Here is a 19,749-nt window from a genome sequence, read left to right on the forward strand (position 1 = left end):
TGAGGAAATTACCATACTAATGGCTGTCACAACAAAGCACAGTTAACATACAGTTACCAGCAAAGTAAGTGCATAACTGAAGATAGAAGGATGATTTGGGCCGATATATTTTGAATTCCTCATCCACAGCAATGATATACCTATTTCACATACATTGTTCAACATCTGTCTTAAGTTGTCATAAAAGGTTATAAATGTGAATCATTTTTATTAGTTTTCATTATTAAATAATAAATAGATGCTTATGCATTTAGATCTTTTCGGGTAGAAATTGACCATAGCTGATTTTCGGTGTCAGGCCCCCTCATTAGCATATGCAACTGGCCTAACGCCTGTTTTAGGCGTAACAGAAAATGCTGGAAACACTCAGCAGGCCAGGCAGCATCCGTGGAGAGAGAAACAGAGTCAACGTTTCAGGTCTGGGACCCTTCGTCAGAACTGGAAAAGGTTAGAGATGCAACAGGTTTTAAGCAAGTGCGGGGGCAGGGAAAGGCGGGGAGGGGAAGAAAGAATAAAAGGAATGGTCTGTGCTAGGGTAAGAGGCAGGAGAGATTAAATGTTGCAAATGTGGATGACAGAATCATCAACAGTTGCCATGTGAAAAAATAGGGGCAGAGGTTATGGTCTGAAATTGTTGAACTCTATGTTGAGTCCAGAAGGCTGTAAAGTGCCTAATCGAAAGATGAGGTGCTGTTCCTCGAGCTTACGTTGAGCTTCCGTGGAACAGTGTAAGAGGCCGAGGACAGAGAGGTCAGAGTGAGAGTGGAGCGAAGAATTGAAGTGACAGGCGACCGGAAGCTCAGGGTCACCCTTGCGGACTGAATGGAGGTGTTCCGCAAAGCGGTCACCCAATCTGCGTTTGGTCTCCCCAATGTAGAGGAGACCGCATCGTGAGCAGCGAATACAGTATACTACATTGCAAGAAGTACAAGTAAATCGCTGTTTCACCTGGAAGGCCTGTTTTAGGCATCCGCCTCAGCTGCTTGAAAATCGTTCAAGGGGAACATTCTAGAAAGCAGTTGCCACCTTGACCAATGTCGAGACCTCTCTGTCTCGATATGTTAACTGTGACCCGGAGCTAGTATCTGTAACATGATGGTTAATGGCAATGAAATTATTTATATTCAACACTAATTTTTAAATCAGATAATGTGTTAGATAAACAGTTTTATCTCCAAATTTATGTTTTGTGGATTTCTGCCTGGAAATTAGCCTGTTCACATATTAACTTGTATGGAATCTCTTTGTTCACAATTTCAATGAAAAAGTGGCTCACATAAACTAAACTGGTTGGTGCCAATGTTACAACAGGAGACAAGGTCATTTCATTCAAATGCATTTAGTGTTTGTACGTAAATATTCAGAGAGGCTACTGCTTTCGATTATTCCTGCATCATCAGTTATTTCAATTATTCTTGTATTGTCAATGGCAATTAATATCAATCAACAAACTGAAAATGCACACGTTGCCAATGGACAGTTGGCGAACAATTCCAGAACGCTCATAAACTTTTGTGATTAAGCATCAACGTTGATCAGACCATAAACACCAGTTCAATGAGGCCTTTAGCATTTATATCAAAAAATGAGGAATTTGGTGTCAAGACGAACATATGTTCACAAAGTCTGAATGTAAATTTGATTAGCAGATTCGATGTATAACATATGTAGCCCAATGGGATACTAGAGTTAATTCATAAAAGTCAATCCAAAAAATTACAGCACAGCTTTACTGTGGAATGCAGAATGTGGTGAAATTCATTTTCATCAAGGTAAGAGATGTCAGTGCTTGGGAACGGAGTTTTCTTTTTGCCTTCAGTGCCTGTATCAAGGACTTTCAGCTCAGAAAGACCCTGGGCTAGATTTAAGGGAAAGCTCCTATCAGTTAGCACCATGCTAGCCTCAGAAGACTGTACCTTATTGCACTCACATGGTATTTTCCAGCAGTAACAGCCATCCTTCTTGTGACGATTTGCTAATTATTGTCAGTTAGTTTCAGTTATGAACAGATTTGTGTCGCGGACTCGCGTCCACTCAGAAGCTACCCAGACTCACTTTGGACTTCTTTTTGCCAGAGAAGAGATCCTCAGCTTGGTAAGCGATCTGGACTCTGCTTTGGCGGCACACTGTCATAAGGTGCAGATGACACAATAGGGAGTAAAAACAGAAGATACTGGAAACATTCAGCAGGTCAGGCAGTATTTGCGGGGACAGTAACATAGCATTAACGCTTCAGGTCAATGACTTTTCGCAGGCCATCGACCTGAAGCATTAACTTTGCTTCTCTCTCCACAGATGCTGCCCGACCTGCTGAGTATTTCCCAGCATTTTCCATTTTTATTTCAGATCTCCAGCATCCGCAGTATTTTGCTTTTTACAATAATAGAGAGCATGGTTAAAGGCAAAGAGGACTGTAAACAACTTCAGCGAGACATAAACAGATTAGTAGATTGGACAGATAAATGTCAGGTGAAGTTTAATACAAAGACATGTGAGGTGATACAGGTTGAGTGTCCCAAATCCGGAGTTCTGGAATCCGGACTCTGGGACGATTGGTGGCAAGGGTCCGGAATCTGTCAAATGTTCCGGAATCCGGACACCCTGAGGGAGGCTTACCGAAAACCCGAAATAGCGCAACCTGGGTCCCAGGCATTTCCAGACTCGGCACGTGCTTCTGATGTCCGAAGTCTGGAAATATCGCAACCTGGGCTCGGGCGTTTCCTGACTTTGGACATCAGAAACACATTCCGAAGTCTGGAAAAACCCGAAAACTGGCTCATCCTTGGTCCCGAGGTTGCCGGATTCGGGACGCTCAACCTGTATATTTTTCAAGGAAGGTTAAGGCGAGTAAATATATACTAAAAATGTAGAGGAGCAGAGAAACTTAAGGGTTAAGATACACAAATATTTAAACGTGGGAGGACAAGTTGATAAACCAGGGGAAAAAATTAGAGGGACAAAAACAAAGAGGCAATGTTAAATCTATACAAACCATTGGTTTGGACGCAGTTAGAATATTGCGGTAGATTTTGCATGGCCCAACAATGCCAAAGGGGAAAGGTCATAAAATCAGGCACGTTTTATGAGGAGCAGTTTGGGTCACTTCAAGGAGCAAGGTAAATTTTTGGCCTCGAGCAGCATATGCAGATCTCATTTACATAGTTAAATGACAGACCAGAATATTTTGAGTTTGTGCCAATTTTACTGCTCAAACCTCATTTAAATCCAGCTGGCCAACTTCCCAGATGTTCCGGGCGGGAAGTTAGCCGGCAAGCGGTGAAAAATGGCGCGGCCCTGTGGCTGCCAGCCAACATCAAGTAGGTGGTGGGATTGACTATCAGAGACGTCTTGTAGGGGTCTCGTGATCAGGATGGGTGGGTGGGGAGGTTGGGGGGGTTTGCGGCAGGGGAGGCCTAAGCTTTCCTTGTGGGGCTCCTGCACTCCTGCTCCTCCTGGACCCACAAGGAAACAAAAGAAAATGTACTTATTTGGGCCTCTTCCAGCCCCAATCCTCTTCCCCACTGTCTCCACCTGGCAGGAATGCCTCCACAGCTTCCCGCTCAGGCTGCCCTGTTAAAATTGCAGTCGGGTCTCAATGACATCGGCAGAACCCGACATACATCGGTAAAAAAGGGCCCCACCGGCTTTGGGCGGTTGTCCTTGCCACCTGCTCAGTAGTGCAAGCTATGGTGTGAATAATCAGATCCAGGTGGTTCCAGGGCGGGTAAACAACCTGGGCAATTTTAATTGCCTACCCACCCAGTTTAAGCCAGGTGGGTAGGATTAAAATCGCACCACTATGATTCTATACAATTTAATTCAGATAACAAATACAAACATGTAGACATATCTCAATCGCTTTTTAAAATTATTGGGGCAGAATTTGCGGTCGGTATGACAGCGTACACTCAGAGCAAACTGTCATACCCACTTTGAAATGGACAGCAAAATCGGGAATTCCACATGCGCAATCCCGAACTTGCGATCTTTCACGTTTCGACTTGACAGATCATTCACTCCAATCGTATTATCCTCATTGCTGGTGCAGTGTTGGGCTAATTGCACACCAACAGCCCAGCAATTACGCATGAAAATTTTACAGCTGGTGCAAACAGGCACAGGAGCCTGTTTGCACAGTGTAAGGGGATACCCGTCAGGATAAAAAATCTTCATCTGAAGCTTTTTTGTTTAAATTACTGTAAATTTGTTTGCCCTTTACACTGAGCCTGCCTGAGGGATTAGCAAACCCCCAAAATTTCAATTGAATATTATCCAAATGTACATCTCTGCTTGAATAAAGTAGTTAAGCAGGCTGCAATGTAATGTGATTGCTTCTGGTCTATTGATAACATTCCCCAAAATTAATTTCTAATTCTAAGAATGTAAATCCAGACTGGAGCGAGTGAGAGACTGGGGGTGAATGAGAGAGCTTCTGTTTCCTGATTGGAGCACCGCCCCACGTGATCCCAGGTACGCTTATGCACACGGTGCGCCCCTGGGATCCGTGGGCGACTACACTGCGATTGACGTGAGAAAACTACTCGGCACTTGGATTAAGCATTAAACAAAGCTTTAATCAACTGTTTTACAACATGGAGGTCTAGTTGTGTCCTTCACTAGTTCCTGTTAAGAATGTCCTGCGCAAGCTGGGCCCGTGCCCGAGTATTTATACTCTCCCTGGACAGCGCCACCCATAGGCTGCTCAGTATTATTTCATAAGTCTTTCTTTCATGAGTGACTGATTCATGTCAGCGCTCAACTCCGCAGCGTCCGACAGCAACTTCTCGAAGGAGTATCCCCAGCAGGTAAGTGCACATTCCGTTCGGAAGCCAGCTGCCAACCGCAATTTCAGGGCTGCCTCTGATGAAGTTACTATTTAAACACAAGTTGTTGGTGTTATTGTGATAACAACTGTTGCTTCAGTTCAATTTTGCAGACTTAAAAGGTCACATTGTTAATATGGCAAAAAATTACTGATCTGACAGTTTAGACACTTAGCATTATTTGCACTGAGGTAAATTTTCAAACCACTTTTTGAATACACATGATAATCAAAATTATAACAGACTCAGCGATAGAGGGCAGATTAGCAAATCCCTTAAGGGTTCACTCACAAAACATAAGAAAACCAAGTCACTGAATCAGTGTTGGGAGTTCTTGATTGGTTCAGTGTTGTGGCTGCATATCCACTGGGAACTGGAACGATATAATCTATCCTCACAAGATTCACGATCAGTAGCAGCCTTCAGAGAGACAGGATACCTCCACCCCTTTTGTCTATTTAGATTCTGCCCAAATCAAGGAACGGAATAAGGAGTCTGGCCTTTAGAAAATATACTACTTACTCGAAGGAACTTTACTTCAGCTGCATTTTGTTGAATTTGAAATCAGAGCACAGACCCCTCTATAAACATACGCCTAGGAAAACTAATATGGTGTGGCTCAGTTTTCATTGTTAAAGTTGGAAGCAGTGTCGATTTGAATATAGGCGTTCAATGTGATCTAGACTTTACCACATTTTATTGGCAATGTAGTGTCTAGCACAAGATTTGATTTGCAGCCTAATCAATTGAAGATTGCCAGAGTGCCTCCGCAAACCACATTGCCAATCTATCACTTTTTTTATTAAAGGAACAGTTTCTGCTTTGCATAGGATTACACAGGATACACAGCACAGAAACAGGCCATTCGGCCCAACCAGTCCATGCCGGTCTTTAGAAAGAAAGAAAGACTTGCATTTATATGTGTTTCTGCTCCACTCGAGCCTCCCTCCTGTCTTTCCTCATCTAAATCTATCAGCATAACCCTCTATTCCCTTCTCCCTCACATGCTTGTCCAGCCTCCCCTTAAATGCATCGATACTGTTCGCTTCAACCACTCCCTGTGGTAGCGAGTTCCACATTCTCACCACTCTCTGGGTAAAGAAGTTTCTTCTGAATTCCCCATTGGATTTCTTGATGACTATTTTATATTGCTGGCCTCGAATTATTCTCTTCCACACAAGTGGAAACATTCCCTCTCCACTGCCTCTATATCCTTTTTCTAATATGGCAACCAGAACTGTACGCAGTACTCTAAGTGTGGTCTAACCAAGGTTTGCTTTAGTTGCACGTGCTTTATTTTCTCTTCACTACACAACATTCATATCAACATATATTACAAACTGCTATGAAACACAATAATAAGAATGAAACCGACGGACCACCTGGCATCGACCTCGGCACTGACTACGGACACGGCAATGGCACACCCAGCCCAGTCGACCCTGCAAAGTCCTCCTCACCAACATCTGGGGACTTGTGCCAAAATTGGGAGAGCTGTCCCACAGACTAGTCAAACAACAGCCTGACATCGTCATACCCACAGACTCATACCTTACAGCCAATGTCCCAAACTCCTCCATCACCATCCCTGGTTATGTCCTGTCCCACCAGCAGGACAGGCCCAGCAGGGGTGGCAGCACAGAGATATACAGTCAGGAAGGAGTGGCCCTGGGAGTCCTCAACATTGACTCTGGACCCCATGAAGTCTCATGGCTTCAGGTCAAGAATGGGCAAGGAAACCTCCTGCTGATTACCACCTACCGCCTTCCCTCTGCTGATGAATCAGTACTCCTCCATGTTGAACACCACATGGAAGAAGCACTGAGAGTAGCAAGGACACAGAATGTACTCTGGGTGGGGGACTTCAATGTCCATCACCAAGAGTGGCTCAGTAGCACCACAACTGAACGAGCTGGCCGAGTCCTGAAGGATGTAGCTGCCAGTTTGGGCCTGCGACAGATGGTGAGAGAGCCAACACGAGGGAAAAACCTACTTGACCTCGTCCTCACCAATCTACCTGTCGCAGATGCATCTGTCCATGACAGTATTGGTAGCAGTGATTTCCGCACAGTCATTGTGGAGACAAAGTCCCGTCTTCACACTGAGGACACCCTCCATCATGTTGTGTGGCACTACCACTGTGCTAAATGGGATAGATTCAGAACAGATCTAGCAGCTCAAAACTGGGCATCCATGAGGCGCTGTGGGCCATCATCAGCAGCAGAATTGTATTCCACCACAATCTGTAACCTCATGGCCTGGCATATCCCTCACTCTACCGTTACCATCAAGCCACGGGATCAAACTTGGTTCAATAAGGAGTGTAGAAGAGCATGCCAGGAGCAGCATCAGGCATACCTAAAAATGAGGTGCCAACCTGGGGAAGCTGCAACACAGGACTACATGTATGCTAAAATGCGGAAGCAGCATGCTATAGACAGGGCTCAGCGATCCCACAATCACTGATGACTGCACAGCGTTCAGCGCCATTCATAACTCCTCAGATAATGAAGCAATCCATGCCCGCAAGCAACAAGACCTGGACGATGTTCAGGCTTGGGCTGTAAAGAGGCAGGTAACATTCGCACCACAGAAGTGCCAGGCAATGACTATCTCCAACAAACGAGTGTCTAACAACTACCCCTTGATATTCAATGGCATTACCATTGCCGAATCTACCACCATCAACGTCCTGGGGGTCACCATTGACCAGAAACTTAACTGGACCAGCCCCATAAATACTGTGGCAACAAGAGCAGGTCAGAGGCTGGGTATTCCGTGGCGAGTGTCTCACCTCCTGACTCCCCAAAGCCTTTCCACCATCTACAAAGCACAAGTAAGTAATGTGATGGAATACTCTCCACTTGCCTACATGAGTGCAGCTCCAACAACACTCAAGAAGCGCAACACCATCCAGGACAAAGCAGCCCACTTGATTGGCACCCCATCCACCACCTTAAACATTCACTCCCTCCGCCACCGGCGTACCGTGGCTGCAGTGTGTATCATCTACAAGATGTACTGCAGCAACTCGCCAAGGCTTCTTCGGCAGCACCTCTCAAACCGGCGACCTCTTCAACCTAGAAGGACAAGGGCAGCAGGCGCATGGGAACACCACCACCTCCAAGTTCCCCTCCAAGTCACACACCAATCCTGACTTGGAAATATATCGCCGATCGTTCATCGTTGCTGGGTCAAAATCCTGGAACTCCCTTCCTAACAGCACTGTGGGAGTACCTTCACCACACGGACTGCAGCGGTTCAAGAAGGGGGCTCACCACCACCTTCTCAAGGGCAATTAGGGATGGGCAATAAATGCTGGCCTTGCCAGTGACACCCACATCCCATAAACAAATAAGGGATTTAAGACTCTGTTATTTTCCAAACATGTTAAATAATGTACTTCAAAATGTTGAGTTCTAAGTAACTGGCATTTACAATATGGAGCAACTTTCCAATACTAGTTCCTTTTTATCTTTCTATGTACGAGTGGTGTTGTCCAGATTCTTTTAATCCCTTGACAAACCAATGAGACACGAGCGGGGTTATTTTAACTCTCCCCTTTCAGTGGGAGAGGAGTGGGGCAGTATTTCAAATGGAGCGGCTCCATTTCTCGCTCTGTTCCCGGCAATCTGCGATTTTAATACCGCGATATTGCCAGTGGCGGGAGTCTCCTAAATAAATGAGTCCCGCCCTATTTCCTTGGCGGTCACGCCGGTCTCTTGCCAAAGTTACAGTGGGGGACAGTGGCACCCCCAATTGGAATTTCGGGGCCAAAAGGACTCTGTTCAAAGATACTGAGCTAACCAGGTCTTTGGGCAGACTGGCATGAATAATATGTCGAACATAACCGCCCTACCCCGCCCCCCCCCCCCCACACCACCCAGTACAATACTGGTATTTACAACATCAATTTGCAGTTGGTCAATTGACTGAACTATACAAACACTTCAGATCATTCAGCAAACAGACAGACCCTGACAGCTGAGCAATACATTCTGATACAGGTGATAACTGCTGTCACAGAAAGGAGGCAGAAGACAAGACAGGTTATTATTCTTCTCAGTGGCCCAAGTAGGGATTTCTTCCATCTTAGCAAAGGACAAGTCAGATACAACTAAAGGACGAGGTAACAATTGATGTACGTGCTGATTTGCAGCATCACTTTGAGCCACATGTGACGGTTAGTTTAGTCTGCTCTGTAGCTGAGGGTTTCCATAGGGGAAGAGACAAGTCAATGACTGCCTTTAACTTCTATTTTACAAGCAGCTTACTGTATCTAGCTAGATATTTTCTGGCTTCAGCCAATCTGTTGGATGGATTGCCTCTAAAATTCCTACGGCTGGAGAGGGCATCAATAACAGTTGTGCCCGGGGAAAGGGCAGAAAATGAGCTGAAATCTGGCTCTGCTGATATTTCGCTATATTTCGGCATGATCTAAAAATTCCAATAGGGGGAGCTCACTTCCCCAAGGTCAAGGTAACGTGTCAGAGGCTTCTCAGGGGAATTCCTCACTTCATACCCTTGAAAGGCCACAGTGGATCTCATGCCAGTGGATACCTATCATAAAGTTCCTTTGAGGCCTTTTAAAGGATCCAAACCTTCACTAGAGTAGGAGGGAATCAATTACCTTCTCTCGTCCAAGAAATAAAAAAAAAATTCTTCTACCCAATTGAGCCTCTGGAGGACTTTGCTCCAACTGGGAAAGGCGGATTGGCATTCTGTCCCAGCTATGTAAATTGACCCATCCCTGGAATTTCCAGATCATTAGGAAGGTCGTTTCCAGATCATTAGGAATTTCCAGATCATTAGGAAGGTCGTGCCTGACAAACTTGATTGAATTTTTTGAGGAGGTAACAAGGAGGGTAGATGGGGGTAGTGTGTTTGATGTAGTGTATATGGACTTTAGCAAGGCTTTTGATAAGATTCCACACGGCAGACTGGTCACGAAGTTAAAAGCCCATGGGATCCAGGGCAAAGCGTCAAGTTGGATTCAAAACTGGCTCGGAGGCAGGAAGCAGAGGGTAATGGTCGAAGGGTGTTTTTGTGACTGGAAGGCTGTTTCCAGTGGGGTTCCGCAGGGCTCAGTACTAGGTCCCTTGCTTTTTGTGGTATATATCAATGATCTAGACTTGAATATAGGGGGTATGATTAAGAAGTTTGCAGATGATACTAAAATCAGCTGTGTGGTTGATACTGAAGATGGAAGCTGTAGACTGCAAGAAGATATCAATAAATTGGTCAGGTGGGCAGAACAGTGGCAAATGGAATTCAATCCGGAGAAGTGTGAGGTAATGCATTTGGGGAGGGCTAACAAGGAAAGGGAATACACATTAACTGGTAAGGCACTGAGTAGTGTAGAGGAACAAAGGGACCTTGGAGTGCATGTCCACAGATCCCTGAAGGTAGCAGGCCAGGTAGATAAGGTGGTTAAGAAGGCATATGGAATGCTTGCCTTTATTAGCCATGGCATAGAATACAAGAGCCAGGGGCTTATGCTTCAACTGTATAAAACACTAGTTAGGCCTCAGCTAGAGCACTGCGTGCAGTTCTGGTCACCACATTACAGGAAAGATGTGATTGCACTAGAGAGGGTACTGAGGAGATATACAATGATATTAAGAACATAAGAACATAAGAAATAGGAGCAGGAGTAGGCCAATTGGCCCCTCGAGCCTGCTCTGCCATTCAATAAGATCATGGCTGATCTGATCCTAACCGCCAATCTACTGTCACAGAACCATCTCCTGAATCTAACAGAATTAGACACACGAAATAGGAGCAGGATCAGGCTACACGGCCCCTGGGCCCGCTCCGCTACCCACAGGGCCATGTCCGATCCGAACCTAGACTCATGTCCAAATTCCTGCCCGCTCCCGTAACCCTTAATTCCCTTTACCTCTAGGAAACTGTCTATTTCTGTTTTAAATTTATGTAATGATGTAGCTTCTACAGCTTTTTGGGGCAGCATATTCCATGGACCTACCACCCTCTGAGTGAAGTAGTTCCTCCTCATCTCAGTTTTGAAAGAGCAGCCCCTTATTCTAAGACTATGCCCCCTAGTTCTAGTTTCACCCATCATCGGGAACATCCTCCCCGCATCCACCCGATCCAACCCCTTCACAATCTTATATGTTTCAATAAGATCGCCTCTCATTCTTCTGAACTCCAATGAGTAGAGTCCCAATCTACTCAACCTCTCCTCATATGTCCATCCCCTCATCCCCGGGATTAACCGAGTGAACCTTCTTTGTACTGACTCGAGAGCAAGTATGTCTTTTCTTAAGTATGGGCACCAAAACTGTATGCAGTATTCCAGGTGCGGTCTCACCAATACCTTGTACAACTGAAGCAATACCTCCCTATTTTTATATTCTATCCCCCTAGCAATGAAAGCCAACATTCCATTGGCCTTCTTAATCACTTGCTGCACCTGCATACTAACCTTTTGAGTTTCGTGCACCAGGACCCCCAGATCCCTTTGTACTTCAGTACTTTCTAGTTTCTTGCCATTAAGATAATAACTTGCTCTACGATTTTTCCTGCCAAAGTGCATAACCTCACACTTTCCAGTATTGTATTCCATCTGCCAAATCTCTGCCCACTTACTTAGCCTGTCTATGTCCCCTTGCAGGTTTTTTATGTCCTCCTCACTCATTACTTTCCCTCCCATCTTAGTATCATCTGCAAACTTTGATATGTTACAAATCGTTAATATAGATTGTAAAGAGTTGGGGACCCAGCACTGACCCCTGCGGAACACCACTAGTTACTGATTGCCAGTCTGAGAATGAACCATTTATCCCAACTCTCTGCCTTCTGTTCGATAGCCAATCCTCTATCCATGCCAGAATATTACCCCCAATCCCGTGATTTTTTATCTTAAGCAATAATCTTTTGTGTGGCACCTTGTCAAATGTCTTTTGGAAGTCTAAATACACTACGTCCACTGGTTCCCCTTTGTCCACCCTATATGTTACTTCCTCAAAGAACTCCAGCAAATTTGTCAAACATCACTTCCCCTTCATAAAACCATGCTGACTTTGTCCTATTAAATTATGATTATCCAAATGTCCTGTTACTGCCTCCTTAATAATGGACTCCAAAATTAGAGTGTCCAGATATCCACATGCTGTGCAGCATCTGACAAAAGCAGAACCTGCTCCAAAAGTGACTTTGACAAGAGTACGTTTAAGCACTTTTTATGAATGCAAGTAAACCATCTAGGCATCCACTGCACTGATTCTACATTCTACAGCTGTGCTCGGCATTTATAGTCTCCGCTGTATCCTCAATACATCTGTTGAGAAGACCAGATTGAGTAGTTGCTGCGCTAGCCTGCTTGCGGACACTCCTGGGCAATCTTCCTCCACCTCTTGTGTGGGTGGATCTAACAGTAATGATGCTTCTGCTTGTGATGTCTTTCTATGATTCTGTGCATGAGACTCATTTGTTTTCCTGTGATGGCCTCTGATGGCCTCTGAGCTTCTCATGGTTACTATCTGAATCTGCTCCCAGATCCCAGGTGTGGAAGGAAAATAAAATCATTGTCAGCAACACACAAACATGGCTTTACCTAACATAATTAAAGCAATTAGTGACTATTTTGCATTTTAATGGTAAATACTATGCTAACATTGAAAACTAATGCATGCAATTTACTGGTATGCAGCAAGCTTTGAAATCCAGAGACCAGGTATGAACGTCTGCTCTCTCAGGTGGACATAAAAGATTCCATGGCACTATTTTGAAGAAGAGCAGGGGAGATATCCCTGGTGTCCTGGCCAATATTTATCCCTCAATCAACAAAACAAAAACAGATGATCTGGTCATTATCACATTGCTGTTTGTGGGAGCTTGCTGTGCACAAATTGGCTGCCACGTTTCCCGCATTACAACAGTGACTACACTTCAAAAGTACTTCATTGGCTGTAAAGCATTTAGAAACATCCGGTGGTCATGAAAGGTGATGTATAAATGCAAATCTTTCTTATGTGCACTATGGCTTCCAGGTTAAACAGTGGTGGTGCCTTCTCACTGGGGAATTAGGAGGGTTAGCCTTGGCTCAGTGGTAGCACTCCTGTCTCTGAGTCCAAAGGTCATGGGTTCAAGCCCCACTCCAGAGCAGGGATGCAAGCGATTGCTCCAGCAAACAAAGCATCAGTCACCTGCTTAATGCGAGCATGGACTACTGACATTACTGACATCCCCAGTGACAGGCTGGAGGCAAAAACGTTCAGGGCTGCAGAGACCTTGACTGCAACAGGCAACTACTGTGCTAGCTGTGGCAGGAGGCGATGCAACTCTACGATAAGCCTCCCTAAAGAAGAGCAGCCTCCGTATGCATTGCTCCTCAGAACTGCAGAGCCTATAAACTCTGTTGGCAGGGTAAGGAATCCTGCAAGCACGCCTCCTTCTATCTGCGGCCCCTAGAGCTACAGTTCCACTTGCTATTCCCTCCTGTTGCTGCTCCTCCTTCTCACCCTTGTGATGTGCCTCAATAATCCCGAGACTCGATGTTAGCGAAACAAAACAAGGCTTTTATTAACTTAGAAGATAACACGCAGTGGAGAGAGGTATCTTCCCTGGAGGTCTGCAGTACTGGCTGTGAGGCCAGACTGAGCTGGCTTACATAGAGGCCAGGTATGGGCGGAGCCCTACACACAACACATTCCATACATTCCAATACACAATACAATGGTGAGGAGAAACCTGAAACCAACCACAGTCACAGGCAATACAATGGTAAGGGGGAACCTGAAACCAACCACAGTCACAGGCAGTGATGAATGGAATATTTCATCACATTCACCCCTTCTATAGATTTAGTCTGTCCGGGGGTTTGGTAGTCCTCTGCGACCGACATGGCTGTTGTGGTGTCGCGGGTGTCGGCTGGGTGTCCCCGGTGGCCTCCTGGGTCTCTGCCGGGGGTGCCGCCAGGGTTGTTGAAGGGGTAGTTGGTGGGGGTGCCGTTGGTCGATGTTCTTCCGGGGGTGATGAAAGAGTAGTGGGTGGGTAAGAGTTGCTGTGGTCGTTGTTGCTGCTATTGCCGTGGTTGTTGTCATTACCGGCTGGGGCGATGTCTTTTATTGACACGGTGTCCTCCCTTCTGTCGGCGTGCCGGACATACGCGTATTGGGGGTTGGCGTGGAGTAGGTGCACTGGCTCCACGAGAGGGTCCGTCTTATGGCCCCTCACATGCCTTCGCACGAATACCGGACCCGGGGTGGAGAGCCATGACGGCATGGATACGCCTGAGGTGGATTTCCGGGGGAAGCTAAACATTCGATCATGAGGCGTGGCATTAGTGGCAGTACACAATAGCGACCGTATCGAATGGAGCACATCTGAGAGGACTTCCTGCCAGCGGGAGATAGGGAGGCCCTTGGTCCTTAGAGCTAGAGTGACTGCTTTCCATACTGTCCCGTTCTCTCGCTCCACTTGACCGTTACCCCGGGGGTTGTAGCTGGTGGTACGGCTCGTGGCGATACCCCTGGACAGCATGTACTGGCGTAGCTCTTCACTCATGAAGGACGCCCCCCTATCCGTGTGGATGTAGCTCGGCATACCGAACAGGCAGAACAGGCTGTTGAGGCATTTAATGACCGTGGCGCTGGTCATGTCTGGGCAGGGGAAGGCGAATGGGAACCGGGAGTATTCGTCCACAATGTTCAGGAAGTAAACATTGCGGTCGACGGACGGGAGGGGGCCCTTGAAATCTAAGCTGAGCCGCTCAAAGGGCCGTGTAGCTTTGATTAAGTGGGCTCTATCAGGGTGGTAGAACCGAGGCTTGCACTCAGCGCAAGTGCGGCAGTTCCTGGTCAGAGACCGAACTTCCTCAATCGAGTAGGGTAAGTTGCGGGACTTTATGAAGTGGAACAGCCGCGTGACCCCTGGGTGGCAGAGGTTGTTGTGGAGGGTCTGTAGCCGATCCCCGGTGGCGCTGGCACACATCCCTCGTGAGAGGGCATCTGGGGATTCGTTAAGGGCCCCTGGCCGGTAAATGATGTCATACTCGAAGGTGGAGAGCTCGATCCGCCACCTAAGAATCTTATCATTTTTGATCTTCCCCCTCTGTTTATTATTGAACATAAACGCTACCGACCGCTGGTCGGTAAGTAGGGTGAAGCGTTTGCCGGCTAGGTAGTGGCGCCAGTGGCGCACTGCCTCCACGATGGCTTGGGCCTCCTTTTCCACGGAGGAGTGTCTGATCTCGGGCCCTTGGAGGGTCCTCGAGAAGAAAGCTACGGGCCGCCCCGCCTGGTTGAGGGTGGCCGCCAAGGCAAAGTCAGACGCATCACTTTCCACTTGAAATGGAGTGTTCTCGTCCACTGCCTGTAGCGTGGCCCGCTCAATATCCTGCTTAATGCTTTTGAAGGCGGCGTGGGCCTCAGCAGAGAGCGGAAAAGAGGATGCTTTCAAGAGGGGGCGGGCTTTGTCGGAGTAGTTGGGGACCCATTGGGAATAATAAGAAAATAACCCCAGGCACCTTTTCAGGGCTTTGGGAGTGTTGGGCAGGGGCAGCTCCCGTAGGGGGCGCAATCGGTCAGGGTCTGGTCCGATTTCCCCATTCTCCACCACGCTGCCTAGTATGCAGAGGCGCGTGGTGTTGAAAACGCACTTGTCCTCGTTGTAGGTGAGGTTGAGTTTTTGTGCGGTTTTCAGGAACCTCTCGAGGTTCGAGTCGTGATCCTGCTGGTTGTGACCGCAGATGGTGACGTTGTCGAGGTAGGGGAAGGTTGCCTGCAAGTGGTGGTCATCGACCATGCGATCCATCTCCCTCTGGAAGACCGAGACCCCATTCGTCACCCCAAAGGGGACTCTGAGGAATTGGTAGAGGCGTCCGTTCGCCTCGAAGGCGGTGTACGGGCGGTCCTCTGGTCTGATAGGGAGCTGGTGGTACGCTGACTTGAGGTCGATGGTGGAGAACACCCGGTATTGGGCGATTTGGTTCACCATTTCTGATATGCGGGGTAGCGGGTAGGCGTCTAGTTGGGTGTACCTGTTGATCGTTTGGCTATAGTCGATCACCATCCGTTTCTTCTCGCTACCCCTTACCACCACCACTTGGGCGCGCCACGGGCTATTGCTGCATTCAATAATGCGCTCTTTCAGGAGCCTGTCTACCTCGGTTGCGATAAACCGCCTGTCCTCCCAGCTGTACCTCCTGCTTTTGGTCGCTATTGGCCGGCAGTTAGGGGTAAGGTTCGCGAATAGCGAAGGCGGCTTTACCTTCAGGCTTGCCAGGCCGCACACTGTGAGGGGCGGCTGGGACCCACCGTACTTGAGCGTGATGCTTTGGTGGTTGCACTGGAAATCCAGGCCCAAGATCACGCTCGCGCATAGATTCTTCATGATTAATACTTTAAAATTATCGTATACAGTCCCGTTAACGGACAATTGTACCGTGCAGTAACCCAGAATGGTCGATGTCTGGGTTTTATCAGCCATAGAGATGGTACCCCGAGTAGGGACCACCTTTAGGGAGAGTTGTCGTGCCAGTTCCGGGTGGATAAAACTCTCCGTGCTTCCACTGTCAATTAAACATTTAACCCCGCACCCGTTTACCTCGATGTCCACCATTGATTTGGATAGCGGGTGGGGCCTGGTCTGGTCCACTGTGACCGATGCCACTGTAGGGCCCTGATCGAGACAAGATGGCGTCCGCGCTGTCTGCTCACAAGATGGCGGACCCCACGAGGCCGGGCAAGATGGCGTCCAAGATGGCCGCTCCCACGGCGCACACGCGGCGGTGGCGGGTTTTGGTTTTCCAGCGGGGTTCCCTCTGCACACCTTCCCAAAGTGCCCCTTCTTACCGCACTTAAAGCAGGTGGTGCCTTTTGCCGGGCACAGGTTTCTGGTGTGCTTTGGCTGCCCGCAGAAGTAGCAGTTGGGTCCCCGACGCGTTGCGGCTGTCGTAGGGCTTCTGGGGGGAGAGCGGGGCCCCGACGGTGTCGGGTTGCCGGGCGGGGAAGATGCCTTCCAAGATGGCGGCGCCCTTGGTGCACACGTGGCGGCGTGGACGGCGCGGGCTGAAGAGTAGGCGTCCGAGTTTCTCTGGGCCACATCCAGGGATCGCGCGGTGTCCGCAGCCTGTTTCAGGTCCAATCCTGTTTTTTCCAGCAGTCTTTGCCGGATGTAAGTGGAGCTGAGGCCTGTGATAAAGGCATCGTGAACAAGCTCGTCGGTGTACACTGCGGCTTTTACATCTCGGCACTTGCAGTCTTTGCCAAGCATTTTCAGGGTGCCTAGGAACTCCTCCACCGATTCCCCAGGTCGCTGTGCGCGAGTGGCGAGCAGATGCCTAGCATACACCTCATTCATAGGCTGCTGGTAATGCGCCTTTAAGATGTCGCAGGCGGCCAGGTACGTGTCGGCGTCTTGGATGAGGGGGTAAACCCGGTGGCTTACCCAATTCCGCAGAATTCCGAGTTTCATACTCGCAGCGTCCGTAGCGTCTTTGACGGCTGCGGAATTGTCCAGGAAGAATTCCATACACATAAACCAGTGTCCGAAGCGTGCTGATGCGTCCGGAGCATGCTGATCCAAATCCAAACGTTCGGGTTTCAGGAGTTGATCCATTGTGTTGAAAAATAAGTTAATAAAATTGATGTGCCTCAATAATCCCGAGACTCGATGTTAGCGAAACAAAACAAGGCTTTTATTAACTTAGAAGATAACACGCAGTGGAGAGAGGTATCTTCCCTGGAGGTCTGCAGTACTGGCTGTGAGGCCAGACTGAGCTGGCTTACATCGAGGCCAGGTATGGGCGGAGCCCTACACACAACACATTCCATACATTCCAATACACAATACAATGGTGAGGAGAAACCTGAAACCAACCACAGTCACAGGCAATACAATGGTAAGGGGGAACCTGAAACCAACCACAGTCACAGGCAGTGATGAATGGAATATTTCATCACACCTTGTCCTCGTCCTCTCGTCAGAATGGAGTTGCCAGAAGGACCCCCAGGAGCTGTTTAAGAGTTCAGAACTTTGCACAGCCACAATAAGCACTTTGAAATCGTCGAAGTAGCAAAAGGCACTACGTGACCGAAGCAAAATGTCTGCTAAACCTTTTCAGGCCTAGAAATTCGGTTGGCTGCGCCACCAGTTAGCACCCAAAGAGGGCACTTAGTGGGTTTAGCACCACTGGCCACGCCTCCCGTGAAAATTAGCGGGGCGCTAATGGCGGCGTTAGCCTGTAGCGCTGCACCGCCACCGATGATGTCATCAGTGTGCGCAGCGCCCCGCTACCGCCCCGATCACGATATTTGGTAGTGCCCCCCGCTGTAACGCCGGTCGCAATTTGCGACTGGTTCAGGGGGGCCTACCTGCGGCGGTAGAGGCGCTAATTAAAGGAGAGGTGCGGGGCAGCCATTTTTGTTGCTGGCCGCCTGCCAGCACCTGTCCGCGCTGCCGTCCCTGGCCTCCTGAGTGCCCCCCCCCACGTTGTGCCGGCTGTGTCCCAAGAGCCCGGCACTTCTCCTCGGTGCCGGGCTCTTTTGCCGGCACTCACGATCGCCGATCGCGCTGCAGCAGGCCCCTCCCCTTTAAGAAGGGGAGGAAGGCCTGCAGTACCGCAGGGTGCCGTGCCACAGCGTGTGGCGCTGCGGCACGTTGCGCTGCAATTTTCAGTTTCTGTGCCCCAAGAGGGATGTGGGGTGCCTCGAGCAGCGCCGCGCTTCCGTTTGGGGCACTCAAACTGAATATCCGGCTGGCGCTCGCGGCTCCTTCCGGGGCGGTACTTCCGGCGCCCAGGTGGCGCCACCAAATTTCTAGGCCTCAGTGTTTTAGCTGAAAGAAGATGAGGATCCCTTTAAATACCATTGGAAATGGTCAAATCCTGACTTGTACCCCCCCTCCCATGGTTTGTGGGTGACTCTAGGAACTTGCTTTAGTTCTGCGAGTAGAGACGAAAATGGATCTTAACTCCATCATTTGAGGACAATTTGCATACATTAATGAGGCCCCCGTCCAGTTCCATCAGAAGCCCTAGCTGCCTAAATCGAGATGTGCCTGAAAATTGGAACGGGCGGAGTTTCGGCGGTAATGTGATTTTCAGCTCGTTACCGCCCATTTTTAGGCAGCAATGGGGCAGCAGCAAGACAAAAATCTCCCCCGTTGTATCTTTAGGCAGCTCTTTAGCAATTCTAAATCTTTTACAAATGGCTGCCAAGTCCCTTTCATTAGCTGGCATGGCATTAAGCTCCTTGGTTACTCACATCCTGAAAGCTCCTTTGTATTTTGGGATTAAAAGAGTTTTATGTGTAGCAAATAATGCTTTCATATGCTTTGAGGACCCCCACCTCACCATTCCTCTGCAAGTTCAGAGCAAATTGCAGCCCCAAGAATATCTCAAAATATCGTGTTTGTGAAGCATAACAAAGTATGCAACATGAAAAAGGTCATTTGCCCTATCAGCATGATTTCTTCCACAAACCACAAACAATATCGAGCCTATTTAATTTTCAGAGAGAAGGTTCTGCAAACATTATCCCTGAACACCTGCCTCCCCCCATTCATTGGGGAATTGAGTAAAACTCCATAAAATCTATCCAAATTTACAATTTACATATGCCTGGTGTTTGTCTGTGTTTAGACATCAGATTAATCACCCCAGTTTTGCCATTGCAAATGTTGAACTGTTAAACTGAAGCCATCAGATCAATAACTAACACCTCATTATTTGTTAAGTAATAGACTAAACAATGGAATTAATTTTTGGCATTGATGTGGGGAGCATTTATTCTTTTCCTTCTATCTTTCAATACCTTGTTCTCTAGTAATTCATTTAGGCTCAAAGCATTCTCGTTTTTTTCAGTTCTTTCTCTTTTCATATTGATTATTTTCTCTAATGTTTATTTTGTTTTGTTCATCCTGTATTTTGCAATCAATTTTTCCTCTCATTTCCATAACTATT

The sequence above is a fragment of the Somniosus microcephalus genome, chromosome 22 (assembly GCF_052327205.1).
Source record: "Somniosus microcephalus isolate GS21.2 chromosome 22, FLI_Smic_1.0, whole genome shotgun sequence".
Lineage (NCBI taxonomy): Eukaryota > Metazoa > Chordata > Chondrichthyes > Squaliformes > Somniosidae > Somniosus > Somniosus microcephalus.